Source organism: Limulus polyphemus, unplaced genomic scaffold, assembly GCF_000517525.1.
Source record: "Limulus polyphemus unplaced genomic scaffold, Limulus_polyphemus-2.1.2 Scaffold469, whole genome shotgun sequence".
Taxonomy (NCBI): Eukaryota; Metazoa; Arthropoda; class Merostomata; order Xiphosura; family Limulidae; genus Limulus; species Limulus polyphemus.
Window position 1 is genome coordinate 323,972 of NW_013666079.1, and position 17,003 is coordinate 340,974.

General features: G+C 33.8%; 1 protein-coding gene and 1 long non-coding RNA gene across 5 annotated transcripts in view; one reads left to right on the forward strand and one right to left on the reverse strand.

Moving 5' to 3' along the window:
* Positions 1-12,879, forward strand: part of LOC111085556 — a 30,137-nt gene extending 17,258 nt beyond the window's left edge. Inside the window, exon 3 of the long non-coding RNA XR_002610375.1 lies at positions 12,622-12,879. This is a non-coding gene — a long non-coding RNA (uncharacterized LOC111085556). The remainder of the gene's footprint in view (positions 1-12,621) is intronic.
* The window catches only part of LOC106458478 (GATA-binding factor 2-like), a 178,958-nt gene that overhangs the window by 83,933 nt on the left and 78,022 nt on the right, over positions 1-17,003 (reverse strand). Inside the window, exon 1 of one of the 4 annotated variants that reach the window (XM_022384694.1) lies at positions 10,740-10,800. The exons of the other annotated variants lie outside the window; for them this stretch is intronic. The gene's annotated coding sequence lies outside the window, so the exon portion shown is untranslated. Of the gene's footprint in view, positions 1-10,739; positions 10,801-17,003 lie in introns of those variants that run through there. 4 annotated transcript variants of the gene reach the window in all.

Consider the following 17,003-nt stretch of genomic DNA (forward strand, 5'->3'; position numbering starts at 1 on the left):
TGCAATATGCCGCAAACAGCTGAACAAAGTATTAACCGTAAAATTGCAGCATGTTCTCAAACACAGACGTATTCCTGTTGATCCAGCTAAATGCAGTATAATACCTAAATTTCAAGAAGAAAGGACTTTGTTTATCAAAGAGTCTTTTTACGTACGTGTATTGAAACCCAATTTCATCAAATAATATCCACCTGTAGCTGTGATTATTGTTTTGATTATACTGACTCTCCATTCTAACAACTAAGATACAATAATCTAGACGTAACACTCAAGAAAACGATACATTATCATGATGTTTTGACAAACGAGAGAGAGAGGTCTTTTCTATAGAGTTGAAAGAGATGTTGATATATTTGGTATTATCTATTTCTGGAACATACTGAATATGCATCTGAACCAAAGTACATTTTACTCCTAAATGTCACGCTCCGCCAACTGAATCTTTCTATACCCTGTGGCTTGATATCATATATATTTGTTTGTTTTGGAATTAAGCACAAAGCTACACAATGGGCTATCTGTGCTCTGCCCACCATGGGTATCGAAACCAGTTTTCTAGCGTTGTAAGTCCGCAGACATACCGCTGTGCCACTGGGGGCGATATCATACATATATCTCCAAATAAATTGTTTCCAAGCATCATAGTTTGTCTACTAAAAGTATTGAGATTTTCCAGACCTGTTTTCCTCTTTTTTTATTCACACTATCTCAAAAAAGAGTAAATACGTTAGATTTAATATATTAATTTACGCACTTTCTGACTTCTTAAGGAGCTGATACTTCTTTCGGAGTGAGCGACAGCTCGTCCAACACGAATGGAAGAAAGCTTTTCTTGTACATATATTGTAGGAAGTTGTTTGTTTGAAGTTAAGCACAAGACTACACAATGGGCTATCTGTGCTCTGCCCACCACGGGTATCGAAACCCGGTTTATAGCGTTGTATGTCTGCAGACATACCGCTGTGCCACTGGAGAACAATGTAGGAAGTACTTTACCTCAAGGATAAGAAAAGATCTTATTTTAAATCGTGTCCTTTCCCACGCTGAACTGGAAATTAATGTAGCGTGTGTTGAATGTTTAAATGATAGCACTTTTGATAAAAGACATTATATGGCTTCATAAATAAGTTTATATAATGACAAAACATTTGTACAGCTCGTTTAGTAATTATTTTGCAACGATTCGTGACGTAAAACAGAGAACACAAATCCCCTGATTATGAATGTTATAAACTCATATATACATACTACTTGCATTGATGGCTGTGAGTAACGTAAACAGAGAACACAAATCCCCTGATTATGAATGTTATAAACTCATATATACATATTACTTGCATTGATGGCTGTGAGTAACGTAAACAGAGAACACGAATCCTCTTATTATGAATGTTATAAACTCATATATACATACTACTTGCATTGATGGCTGTGAGTAACGTAAACAGAGAACACGAATCCTCTTATTATGAATGTCATAAACTCATATATTACATGTTACGATGTAAAACGGACTATGTATACAGATGCGCACACGTTTATATACTACCTACTGTGATAATTTCATGTTACTTATATGTTAACAAACCTTAGAGTTATGCATAAAAAAGAAAAATCAGTAATTATGACAAAGATTAATATGAATGTTTAAAGAAGAGTTCATAGGTCAAAAATAGTGTTTTCAGCAATAAGTTGCATATGTTCAACAAAATCATCTCTAGACCCGTTACAGGGGGTCACTGTTGTTATGAACTATCTCTGTATGTAAGAGTTTTGTATATTTTCCGTTGCAACTTTTAAAAACTCACGTGGGGGGATATTCACAACGTCGTAACGAGTAACATTGACTTTATAATTACGAACACTGAACAAGGGTGGAAGTGTATTTATGTGTTTTCTTATAGTAAAGGCCACATCGGGCTATCTGCTGTGTCCACCGAAGAGAATCAACGCATGATTTTGGTTTGTAAATCCGAAGACTTACCGATATCTCAGCGGGGGACCGGGTGGAAGTGATTAAATTAAAAACTTTTTTAATGATTTGATTTTGTAAGCAAGCACTTATTGATATGCCCGATTTTTGTTGTTGTTGTTGTTAATAGTACAAAAAGGAAAAAAAGGAAAAGGTTATCTGCTACTCATTGCTTTGCGATGTGTTAGCTAAGACTTCGTATAAAATAAGAATGCTGCTCTTCAGAATTAAGAAATAAATTTATTTCGAAATATTCCAATCTCATTGCTGCCTTCACAGAAGTATATATAGAAATTTATATATATATATATAACAAAAAATTCCCGCTGCTTTTTGATGAAAATATTTCCCAGACTAATGAACTCTGGGATGACGGTTTCTGTTTCTCAGACTTGTAAAACCGATCCACAACAACATTAGCGTGTTTTTGGGATAGCTAGTGCACTGCATAAATAAATGTTTCTAAGATTTTAAGAACATTGGTATGCTTTTAATCAGCAAGTTTGTTATTACATTGGTTTTATTTGGGATTTCGGATACGATATATGTAATCCCAGCTCTACTGTCCGGCATGCTCGCCATTGGGCCGAGCTCGGCCCTCTGTGAGAGATATGATATGCAGTTCTTGTTAATACTTCCCTGAAGACGGCAGCACAGTATCAGCCGAAACATTGAAAATAAATTAATTAATAATTTGTAACTAATTAGTAATTACATTGAGGTTATGGTGTAAACTAGTAACCATGACAACAGATGATGTCCAGTTCCAACAACCTTATCCCACGTTGCTATAGAAGTATGATTAAATTTGGTAGATAACACGATATTTAATAAACAAAATATGTTCCTTTGTTAAACTTTAGAATGTAAGTTTGAGCTTTTTGATTTTGCATAGTTTAGAAATAAGTAGCAGTCAAACCAGAAGTACAACTTATTGAACGGTTCACATCGGGTCACATTTAAACAAGAACAGTCGGCGCTTCAACTTACTCTGCCTCGTATTTGATGACAATAATAAAAAGATCCTTAAAAGGTTACATTTTTTAACCAACCAGTCATAGGATTAGAAATAATTTTTAAGATTATACCATGTAAAAATATTGTTATACGGGAATTAACCCAGGTTTTCCTCTAAATTATGTCCCCTGTTGGTTCAGCGAGGTTCGATTTCCCGCTGTGGACACAGCGCAGATGCTCTCTTGTGTACTTTGTGTTTAAAATAAACAGACAAATAAATCCTCGAAATAATAAGATAAAATAGTACGATTAACAATGTATTTGTAGATTGATCAGTAAAAGAACTAAATAAACTAACTGATTGTATATACAGTATAAACTAGCACAGCTATTTTGACAATGTTAGGCTTACATACGTAAATAGGGAGTTCAACAAATTTATAATTCACTTTTTTTTATTAGATATTTCAGCCGACTAATTTCAGTAACACAGTTACCATCGTTAGAGCTAATGACTACAGTGTAATCGCTAGCCTTGAAGATGGTAATTGTTTAATCAATTTACTTGATTCTTGAAAAGAAAAATCGAAGTTACAGATTTCTTAGCAATGTATTGGGTATATTGATTGTATAACAAACCGAATTAATTGGCTTTGAAAATGTTCGATATGTTGGCCATACGTAATGCCTGTTACGAAATGAAAAGTCAAGACTATATATAATGGCAATAAACAAGATCCGCATACCCTTTGGAGCTAAGCCAGTATGAGCATAAACTGCATACCTCAAACCCACTATCCTAGTGTTATTCCAAGATAAACGGACATTGCATACCCCGAACCTTTCGTTTTGAAACTAAAAAAGAACAAACAGAAACCTTCGTTATGCAGCTATAGCATGGTGAACAGAAACCGTTTTGCATATATCTTTTGTTATGTAGCTTTAGCAGGGTGAACAGAAAAGAAACCGTTTACCATAAACCATTTGTTATGCAGCTATAGCAGGGTGAACAGAAACCGTTTACACAATTATTTCGTTACGCAGCTATAGCATAATAAACAAAAACCGTTTACCCCAAACCCTTTGTTTGTACCTATGTCAAAACCCACAAACCCCAACGTTTCCTTTTGAGGAATCTATGCCACATTCTCCAAACCATTTTCTCGAACTATACCAAAATAAGCAGAAATCGTTTGTGTCAAATCCTTTGTTTTGTAGCTATGCTATAGAAGAAACATTAACCAAAAACATCGAATTCTTTGTTCTACAGACATAACGGTCGCACTGTCATAGCATAAACAGTGGTGGCTACTCACCGTTTGTTCAAATACTCTAACATATTTTGAAATTCACGAATCACATCTAAGATCTTATTATAAGGATTTTGAGTTTGCTATAATTTTAATGTTTGAATTACGTTACTCATAGTATGAAAATTCGATTCAAATTTTACAAATATACCTCAAATCAAAATGAGTTTATCAAAAATGCTAGGTCATATATTACTCCGCAAAATACGTTCAGCGTTATCCACTAAAAAATGGGAATTTCGACAAACATGGACTAACACACTTGATTTTTTCAAATATATGAATGACTGTGTTATTGCGCAGGTTCCGGAGATATCAATTCCTTCAAAGTTGTTTAGGATAGTGTACTATTTACAGCCTTACACGGAACCCAACCCAGTGGAGAACGATAATACATCAACACGGTATGAGATACTAATCTTCATTCTAAACGAATTTTTTACATTACAGCTTCCATAGCTGAAAACAGCGTCGAAGGCTAAACTAACAGCTTTTTACTATATGTATATTAATTACAAAACTTACCGTGTCTCGCGGATAATGGTATAACATATTGTAAAGTGCTCTTAGTAACTACCATTATATAAATTCATATGAAAAAAAAAGGAATCAAATATATTTATGTGATATATATAGAAAAACAAGGTCACTTTTTGTTATCGACACATGTTGATCTAAGTAGATTCTAGGTTCTATCCTTGCAATGAGCACTTCACATTGTTAAACTTTGCGCTTAAACGAAACAAACAGTCTAAGTAAATAGTTTCAAGTTAAAGAGATTATTAAAATGTATAGCTTGAGATCTTAAATTATATTCAGGTCTTTTTCTGGATGGTCCTGGTACCCCAAATTGATTCATATTCTCTGTTTTTCAATCTCATTAAGTACAATGGACATTCTCTTCATAGAAATTCTAAATACTCAGTCTGAACATATCCTTATGATTTGAGTGAATGAAGATCTTGCGTCGGAAATGGTTGTTATTGACCCCTTCTTCAAAATGATCAATTTTCAGTGGCATTAATATATCACCTAAACGCTAAACATTGTCAAAATATAGTTCTGATACATGCCATTTCATCGAGACTTTATATGGATTGTGGTTATCATATGACTTGGTGATATGCATATTCTAAATCGTGTTAATGTAGCGCACCCAATCCTCTGTATATAGTTTATCAAAATACAAACACATTACATACCCACGGACTTAGAAGTTGTTCAGTCATATATATGCACATAGCAACCTTATGTTTTTCTTTGTAAACTTTATAAACCTAATCTATTTATCCACGTGATTCTAATTCTGTAATATTTAATAAGGTTCTGAAAACTCAGACTAGATGTCTAGTGATGAATAATTTCAAACAGCTCCTTTAATTAATTTTAGTATCTACTTCAGCAATCACAGCCAAAGTCTCTGGATTTTTAATAGCAAAACAAACAAAGGCTGCAATGAAACGATTACAATAATTTGTAGCTGGCAATGTAGTAGCGGCAACCTCTCAGATGAGCTCCTTCCTTTCTCCACCAGGCTCGGCTTGGCCAGGTGGTTAGGGCGCTTGAGTCGCAATCTGAGGGTCGCGGGTTCGAATACCCGTCCCACCAAACATGATCGCTCTTTTAGCCATGGGGGCGTTATAATGTGACGGTTAATCACACTATTCGTTGGTAAAAGAGTAGCCCAAGCATTGGCGGTGGGTGGTGATGACTAGCTGCTTTCCCTCTAGTCTTTCACTGCTAAATTAGAAACGACTAGCGCAGATAGCCCTCGTGTAGCTTTACGCGAAATTAAAAAAGACAAATAAACAAACGTTATTCACCAAGCGGTGGAATTATTCAGAGATCAAGTTTCATTTTACTGACCGATAAACTAAAACGTTATGCGTAATTTAACATGTATACTAAATATACAATTGCTACAAAGTTTATTGCGTTTTGGTTTCATCACCAAAATAACTACAATTAATATTTTATTAACATCAAATGAATGAATGTCTATTCTTCTGTTGTAAACCCATATTTTCTTGTATATGCGTTTAGTAGGTACACCGAGTTTATCCACATCATAACATTAAGTACCCTTTAAACGACTTGTAATGAATAGCCAAAGAAAAATATATATTACGTTTTTTAAATGTACCATTGAAAATATGTTACCTATCTTGTCCATAAACGATATCATCAGTACAACCACCACAAAACAATCAGGAATCAAAATACAATTTTAGGATTATGAGGAAAGAATTGAATGCTGGCATCCTTCTTGTTCGCCATTTTCTCTTCAGAATATTTAGTATACAGATTAGTTGCAATCCGGTATAATGTTTGATTCTTTTTTGATAAAATCACGAATTTCACCGACAAAATGATCTTGCGTGTGTTGACAGTGACTGTTAGCTCCTATCCAACATTCTTTTGAACTTCCCAAGCGATAATTTCCTTTGAACGTGACGTAAATAAATGAAATGACCATCTCGTGAGGTGCCAATTGAGGTAGACACGTGCACCGACTGCCGGAAAGATTTCGTAAGACACAAGTTTTTTTGATACAACCTACAAAAACTAGATAAGTTTAAAGTTGGGGTTCCTTTTTTCGCTCGATTATTTTACCCCATTTGCCAGTAAGGATAAATGAACTAGAACTTGACAAGCCTGCTGTTAGTGACAGACCCAAAGATGATTGATAATTCAGGAAACAAATATATGTCTAAATGCTATCAACTAAGGCTAAGACAAACGTATTTAAAAGCAAGTTGCTTGCTAAATCAAAAGGTCCGCTAGAACGTGTTTTTAATAGTTCGAATGATTAACGTTTCAGTGTTTGTTTTAGCGCAAAGTCACATTGGGCTATGTCTGCGTCCACCCTGTGGAACTGAACCCCGAATTCTTACCGCTGACCCACTAGGAGACATTAATGCTTCAAATACCATATCCCAACTATATATAAATTCAGCTATTTTATGAGTAGGCAAAGGTATTCTGCGATCAACTTTAAACGTGCCCCATTCTTATTATGTTAATAATTTATATTAAATTATGATTATTTGCTTTTTAATTTTTATTGTTGTTCGACTATGGTACTTGATGCATGTGGTTTTATGAATTTTATTAAATGGCTAGGTCAGTGACGTGGCGTTTTTAAACAAAGGTAGGGCACACTGACACTAGAGACGTGGAATAGCTGAAGCTGATTTTGATGAGCCTTTTTTGTTTTTGAGCAGCATAAACATCTCCATTCTCTTTTAAGCTCAATAAGTGTGCGACTTTGGAAACGCAATAACGACCTCTAACAACCTTCAGTTTCTGAGAGTGGTTAGTATGTAGTTTTTCAATAAAGAAATAAATATTATCAACATTAAGCCTACTTTTACTGATTAAATTATGCTTTATTATTGAAATAATAGAGTTTGTTGGTCAATTTTTCTGTTACTGTGAGTTAATTCAGTTTTACGAATACTGAGTTTGTGTTTCCACGAAGAAATATAGAGGATAACGTGCTGTTCTTAAATGGTAAGTTAGCAAGTAAACTATATTAGTGTATACTATGAATATGGGCTATTAGTAAATATTAGTTAAACTAACTTGTAAAACATGTAGCCGAAGAAATATTTCGTTTTATTTATCAGTAAGTGGACTGAATTTTCCATTCTTCTTTTGATAAATAATTTAAAAGAGACTGTCCAACAATGGAAACCGTTACAACACTGGTATCAAGAGTGGGCCTATTTTATAAAACATATGGAAAATGAATTGGTAATTGCAAGGATAAAACCAGTCATACCTTTCTCTGCATCCACTAAAACTTCTATCCTCAATCACTATTAATTATGAAATATGTAATATGAGAATATATATTGGCTATTCCTGTTACCATTACTGTTTGTCCACATGTGACTGCAGAACCTTTCTGAGCTACTCTAGCTATACTACTACCTCATTAAGTAACGAAATTTCGTAGGCAATTTCCACAGCATTTCCAAACGGGAGATCAACAGAATATGAGGAAAAAGTACTATGATAGGTATATCAGGTGCAATTCGAAATCATTTCAAACGTGAATGGATGGGGTAGTGAACAGAAAGCTATTCATCTTGATGCACATTTAAAAGGATCAGCTTTAGCAACAATTAGCAAACTTCCAATTGAGAGTCGTAACAACTACAATCATTAGTGACCGCCTCATAAAACAGATTTTGATATCATATCAGAAGGAATTTTCTAAAACAAAGTTTAGGAGCAGAGTAAGGAGGAAGGGCGAAACCTTAACTGAACATGCGAATAGGCTTGTCCAGTTATCTTATACAGATGTTCCACATGAAATGATGGATTTGTTGGCACACGACTAGTTTATTGATGCCATATTGGATGAAGATATTCGCATTATACTAAAGTAAAGTAAGCAAATAAAGAAACAAACATATGGGAAGGTGACAAAATAAAGAAATTAGATTGTTGAAAATATATCACCTTAAAAAACTTTAGTTTTATTTTCCATTTCCTTAGCGGTGACGTTTCGAGCAAACGCTCTTTTTTAAGCCAAATACAAGCCTGCCTGTATAATTGTCCTCAATTCAGTTAAGGTTACAGATAAACAGCCAAAAGCATCATCTAAAAATTATTGGTTCATGAGATCAACAAGGGTGGGAAACTTCAAGTTCTTCTGATGAAAGTCCAGAAGAAACCAAAGGATAAATTAGACAGTCGTTTACTCAGAATGAAAAATGTACACTACAGGACAGTAAGCATTTCAATTGCAATTTTAAAAGGTATATATATATAGCTATAAACCGTAGACAGAAGTCTATAAAAACGAAACTATTCTCAAAAGATGATAGAAAAAGGATATTCCAAGGATGAGAATACTTCATCTGCTCCAGTTGAAATATGGAGTGCGTTATGTCAACGAATTCATTCAACGAATACAATATGTTTATGAACCCGTGTTCTACAGCTACAAATGTTCGACCTAATCGGGTAATTTGAGGTTGGAAACTGTCTACAGAGATGAAGGAAGAAGAAAGACTGACGTGAGCAGTAAGTGGTCATAAAATTCCAGTAGGAGGAAAATTAGAAATCGCTCTTACAGCGTGAAGCTTCTCTACACAACATGATGTGGGGGTAATTGGTATCAAGGAAGAGTGAATATTGGGAATATATTTCATGTGGTTACATATATGTGAAGCTAGACTTACTCTAAACGTTTTCTCAGTTTGTGACCAGGAAATCCCTATGTACTACACAACAATTACACCATCAGTGGCGCAATTTCCAGTGATAATAAGGATGGAAGCACTGGAAATTAAGATAATTACCCAAAGTGTAACATAACAGAATCCAAGAAGTCGGTTGGTCCAAACCAAAAGTCATCCAACATGATCGATTTTGAGAGTACGTCAGTGTTAGAGTGGGCAACTGGTTAACTTTAGAGAGGACCTTGATAAAAGTTCTTAAACTTGCTGAGGAATCTAAGGTTCCTGTCGAGAATACTTCCATATTATCACCATAATGGAGCTACCAGTCGACTGATTCCTCCAATCATCTGTAACTGATGATAACTCCCCCACTGATAAGACAGCAAATGTCTATAAAGGGAAAGAGGTTCTTCCATCTTTGAACTAAATGTTATGGAAAATAACACCAGCAAAAATATTTAGTGACTAGACAATTTATAGACAGTAAATGACTAAAGAAAGAAGATTTTGTTTTGTTAGTAAACATTTTTGATTCTACTTTGTTTCATAGATTTCATTACTGATTTAAATGCCTATTATGAATATTAATGTTGTTAATTATCAACAGTTACTTTATTATCATGTATTGTTGTTTCATCAGAGGGAGATTGGACATTACATGATTATCAGCACGTGTGTTAATGACTAGAACCTTCTTGAAAGTTTAGGAAATTATCTGAGCAGTATAAAACGTATATTACGCTAGAGTATATAATTATTCATTAGCGAGCCTGTTATGTATGATGATTGATTATTCGGTTAACGAGTTTGTCTGTTATTGTCAGCCAGTTAGTCAGTTACTATGAGTTTGTTCAGTTTTATGAATATTGAGTTTGTGTTTCGACGAATAAATAGAGATGCGACAAAGTGCCGTAGGTACGAGGGAAGTCAGTAGTTAAGTGAAGCTGTTGTATTAGCGTTTACTGTGAAATTAGGCCTATCAGTGAACATCAGGGAAGCTCACTAATCGAAAAAATAAATATATTTTCTTATCCTTAAGTGGATTGAAGTTTGCATTCTTTTTATTAAATAATTATATAATCCGAAAGAGCCGACCAAACAATCGAAATTGCTACTGCAGTATCATGGTCACATACTACAAAGAGTTTTCAAATATTTTTGCTAAAGATAAATCTATCGTAAGCTAAATAATTTCTACTGCCACCTGGTATATTTAATCTGTAATTAAGATTATTTTATTATAGATCAGGTGTGACAATGAAATGTTATTTTGATACTAAATATTTTAATTTGTAGCATACTCACATTCCATGATTTTAGTTCTCTTTAAAAATGGTGTTTGGAAAACTAAATGGATGCTCCCGATAGCTCAGCGAGAAGCTTGAATACTTATAATGATAAAAATTGGAGTTCGATCCCGGTGGTGGGTAAAGCACAGATGGACATTGTGAAGTTTTGTGTTTAACAACAAACATTCCACAGTAAAATGACGTTGATATTTTCAATATAAAAATTCAGAATATCTTTCAGAAAACTTGCACTTTTGGTCAACAGCCAACACACAGGTAAAAACAAAACTACGTTTCTCAATAGACGTAATGTATTTTGCGAAAAAGAAAAATAGGTCATGTAAGATATCATGAAAATAACCTGCTGAGATCTCAAAGAAAGTTTATTTCATTTATTAATATATATACTCTTGGAAAGGAAAATCCAAAAATTTTGTTTATTCTCATGCTTGATGCAAAATTCTTAATTATCACCTGGTTTGTAGTTTTTGTTTCTGGTTGACAAAATCTGAGTGTAAAAACGTTAAGAATCTTGTCACGTTTCGCCATATTAGCATGGCTAACCTTCATTAAATATTAAAGGCACATACACGCAAGAAATTGTAGTCTGTTTAATGACTTCGGTGTTAGGTAAGCCAATAAAAACCGCAAAAACTAAGATGATTGCTGGAATAGATGGGTGCGAAATTGGACTTCATTAAGATCTATGAGTCGTAAGTAAGAAGAAAACAAGCCTCAGGACAGGTAAAGTCAATTCTTAAAAACTAACGGCTGGTTAGTTCGTGAGAAAGACGTTTAAGTACTTTGAAAGAAATAATGCGACACCTGACTTGCTTGCTAAGCCTAACCACCACGCTTGCTACTATAACGACAAACTACAGTCGAATCCCCCACCTTTAGAAGATGCCATATGATGAATAACCTGGTCTTTCTCGTGACAGAGTGGGCTGGAAGCATCTTTACCACCTGACATTATGGAAATTGTCTTGTTTGTCAAGCAGTAACGAAGAACCAATCGTAAATCCTCACTAGTGCTCTCCTGACAATCGAAACAATAACAACAGACGACCACACAAGGAAACAGCTCGTTACTGAGTTCCCACGGATTAAGAAAAGAAATGGCTCTTATAAATGTGCGCATTTTAAACTGAAACATTAAGTTATATACGAGTACGAAATACTGGAGGCCTATTTTGTCGCAATTCCTTATTATTTATAATATGTATACAGTTTATACACATATATTTCCGGTTTTGCTACAATACAAACAGTGCTTGAAATGAAACACCTAGTGGTTGAATGGATCCACGTTAACTTTTATCATATTGTATCTTAATTCCCAATTATATTAGATTTAAGTTGCTTGATTTTGATTCATATTCAATATTTTTTTTTTAAAACAAGATTTTCGGAATAAGGAGAACTGACCCTTCCGTCACAAACTAAAATTATTTTGTTGATTTTGTATCTTTCTTGTCTCGGAGATAGCACCCAGTTCTTAAAATTTCATCAACACATAGTTTTCTCGTCCACAAAGTATATGTGTGTAAATGTAACGTCATTATTCGCCATATAAATTTATTTATGAAGCCTCTGTTACTCTTTATATAGTTAAATCTCTAGTTTGCAAGGAATATGTTGTATTAATGTTTATTAAAAACGCAAAGTAAAGCCAATACAGATATTATGACAAACTGAATTTCTTATAAACTGAAGAATTTATTTATATATATAAAACTGAAACTTAATTACATTTAGTGCGATTAAAGAAAAATAAGTTTTAAAAGCCTAAATACAATATACTGAAATCTAGTCTGGCCTTTTTCTCAATGTGAATTGGTTTATTTCACCAAACAGTGACTATAATAATTGTTTTATTCTATTTAATTATCTTTCAGAAATGACAATAACAATCAAGCTGATTAGTGGTCCCATTCATATATCGACTGTAGGTCGGGACAGGGAACTGATACAAGTACCAGAGCCAATGTGAAGATGGCTTCCGAACCATATAATGTAGGCTAAGTGGAGAACGACAGTACCAAACACAGGCTGGTATTAACAAGCCACAATGAAGACAACACATGAAATGTACAATACATGTATCTTTGACGAGGCTTAAACCTGCTCAACAGATACAAAAGAGCTTCAAAGAAAAACAGGTTGGTTTTAGATGTTAATTCTATTGTAGAAACCGTCTTTTGTATGAAATGATTTATGGTAGAACAAAACCTCTGGTTTATAACGAATAAACTAAAGAACAATGTATCTTCCAGCATCAGCAATCAAACATCATGTGCCCCGAATAAGCTTTATTTTCTGATTCTAATTGTGCAAATAAATGGTCACGTTTTCACTTACGTGCTTGCATCCAAAACGTAACCTAAATGGCAATAGGGAATAAAATACTTTCCTCAATTTTTTGATTGCGTGATAAAGGCAACAATACCTCTTAAGTGCTGCTAGATGAACGATCAAAATAAATGAGATTATGCAAGCTGTGGTTAACTAAAATGATTGAGCTACATTTAATCCTGAATCTTTCTCCATTGTACCAATGAAAATATATTGGTTGTGGTTCAAATAAATACATTTCTTTTTTACAAGAAATGCTAAAGAGTGGAAAATGAGAGATTCAACAGAACAAGATACCTAATGAAAAGACCACTTTGATGTTACTGAATCCATATGCATCGTAAAACATCCCAAGGGACCGTTTTCACTACGTCTAATAAGTATCGTGATTAGCATGTTTTGTAAAGGCAACGTAAGAAATCAAAACATTATGGAAACAAATATCTGGCAAATGTCTATCTTATGAATACATTGAAAGGCATAAATGTGATTTCTTGTGCGTAATGTTACGTATGACGTAAAACGAAATAGGCTTCATTAATCAGAAAGTTTACGCAGTTTTTAACCTTGGAATGAAATACTTTACCTTTTTTCGCTCAAATAACATAAGAAAATATTTATTTACGATAATAATATAAAATATGAAGTATTTACTTATTCAAGTACCTTTGATTCTTTAAAATATGCCCATTCGTCTGAAAGAAATAGAAGTTTAGGGACATTTATTTTACTTTTTCTTAATATTTTAGTATTTCTGTATTTATACTCCCCATCCACAAAGTTGGAAATTCATGACCAAATCCCATCTGTTCTTAAGTTAGTGTTTTTGGGAAATAAAACGTTTCCCAAAGTCACTACAAGGCCTTTGCATAGTGGTTACATTTCTTTGATCACTTGCCATGAACCTACATTGCTAGATCCAGATATTAGATATCATTGCGTTGTTTGGAGTAGTGTCTAACCACCTAATTAAGTAATTAAAGTCGTTAATAAGCTAACAATTTCTTTAGTATTTTAGTCATGTAATTGTAGAAACATTGATAATATTAAAATAGTACATTTCAGCGCCAACTATACAATGAAACACATTTTTAGTGCTTTGAGTTTGACATCCATCATACTTAGATATATATATACATTTCACGTGACAACGATAAATTCTAACAATGATTGAAAGACTTCGCTGTCACTGATCTAAAACAATTGGTTTAAAATGCATGTTGGGGCAATTAGTTATGAAGTGTAAGAAATTATTAGCAATTTTTCTGCAATTCTTTGCAAGACTTCTAAGTCTGCAAGTTAATTGCAGCTTTGCCAACTTTAACTTTACGTATCAGAAGTTGGAAAATTACTCTTGTTGCTAAAAGTCTTTCAGTTCATTTTTTTAACCTTTATTGTTTAATTTTAATTCTTCCCAAAATTTTTCTTTACACTTTGATTTATTACTACTGTTTTTTCCTTCTTTTTTCTATCTTTGGAAATACGAAAGTAATGATGATGATGGTAAAGGAAAAGTAATCTTATCTGAATATAATGTATATGATACGAACAGGATTAAAACCAGTATTATGGTTTGTTTTATTAGCCCTTTTTTTTAATGCGAAGAGAATTAGACTAACGTCATTAAGTCATTACAGTTTGTTAGAGAAAAATGTTAACTCTAATACAAGCCCCCACAGGATGTATTACTGGTCTTATCAAGTAGTACATTTTATCAATGTTTAATCAGTGTTTGCCTTTTTGACGCTTGGAGACATTGGAGTCGTGAGCTGAATCCGACGTCTAGGTGCTGTATTTCTTTAGGTATGGGATGGGAATATTGTCTCTCACCAAGGACAGCCCCACACTGTCAGAAACAATTAACAAATGGCCGTGAATGCGAATTTTACTTAATTCCGCCATTTCCGCTAGGCGTCCAAGCAGTGCCTCCACGCATTGTCAAGTCTGACCTGGTTATCAGCTACTTAGACGCCAAGAAAACAACTTCGTTAATATTCTAGACTTGCAAGTCTTGAGAAACAAACGCACACACACATCACACACACAAACAAAAAATCGGGACAAGTACAGTGTCTTGTCAACTAGGATTGCTACAGGTACACACGTGACTATAATATTAAGAGGTGTGTTTACTTCTTAATTAGAAAGTCGCCGTTCGTTCAGCTCCTAAACCGTAGTCTATTCCTTTTAATATATATATTAATATCCTGTATTTGAGTAAAAAAAAGTAAGCGTAGTTGTACTTGGGTCTTGTATTTAGCCTAAATTCATCAGCCAAGTTCAGTTTGAAGGTAGTAGTCTAGCGTACAGGAAACCACTTTTAACGAACATGGAATCGTCTTGTCATCAATCATTATTAACGACAGTTGAGAATGCAATGAAAGTAATCACTCATTACTCTTTTTTCCCATTTGTTAGGAACCAAAGAAACACAATCCTATAAAGGAAATGCTGTGTGAAGTATTTTTCCACATTTAATGTTCTTAAAAGTCAGAAAAAAAAATAGTCGATGTCTTAAAATGGCTACTTTTAGTTATTATATACTTAAGATGCACCCCACCCCCAAGACTTGAATTTCAACCATTCCCTTTTCTAGATAACATGCACTTAATATTAAAGTACCTGCATTAATTTTTATTAATTTCTGTTAAACAACACGTCTGGGTTAGAAATAGTCTAACTGACTGCTATAGACTGAGCAGAAGTCGAAACATAGACTTAATTAAATTACAAGTAGGTAGAATTCGAACCCTTAGTTTTGCTAAACTGTTTTTTTGTTTGTTTTGTTTGAAGTTAAGCACAAAGCAACAGAATGGGCTATCTGTGCTCTGCCCACCACGGGTATCGAAAACTGGATTCTAGCATTGTAAGTCCGTAGACATACCTCTGTGTCACTGGAGGGCACTAAACTGGGAATAGTGGAATTATAATCCGTAATTATATTTGTTGTGTGGATGATCTAACAATAGAAACTATTGAGTTTGAATGTTCAATTTTCTTGTTTTCAATTCACAAAACTATAAAATTCTCAAGCAATACATTGATTTTCAAAAGCGGACGAACATCGTGTTTAAATCCAATAGCTTGATGTACTTAGAAAACTTCCGCGGCAAATGTGGACATGGGTTTTAATCTCATTCAGTATCAGAAATTGAACAACAATTTTATAAGGCTCGTATCTTTTCACCAATGAATTAAAATATCGGAAATGGATCCAATAATAGATATATACTTCAGTTACGTGTTATTTTGGAAACGTAGAACAAATAATTAAATTATGCTTTTTTTTTTTAAATAGAGGTTTTGCTTTGCCATACCTAAAATATCATAAATTCCAATTATCTTTTAATTGCTCTGTGTAGTGTATTAATGCCAATTGTAAGAACATATAAGTTCTTATAAAGTAAAAATAAAAATTAATTTAACAATATATATAAATCACACTATTATCTGTTGTACCCAGTGCCGACGAGGCCTTTCGTTCAATACCACGGCTCATCAAGTCGACTGGGATGCAACAGGCATAATCAAATCAAATGGAAAGTTTTACCTGAATGAGAATGAAGTATATACTTCGTACTTTTATTTCTTCGTAGTCTGAAACAGTTAAGAAAACATAAACTGTAAGTGATATTATGACACAAACAATCGAAGTCTCATAAATTTGCTAAATAATGAGTTAGCTCTATAATAAAGGATGTAGAGAAAGAAATCCCCTTGTGTCGGTATACTTGCATAATAAAATAATCTCAATCTCTTTCTCTATAACCCCCAAGTGGCGCAACGGTACGTTTTAAGGCTTACTACGTTAAAAATTGGGTGAGCACAACACAGATAGCCCAATGTGTAAATTTGTGCTTAATAACAAGCAGATTTTTCTCTCTCTCTCTCTCTCTCTCTCTCTATATATATATATATATATATA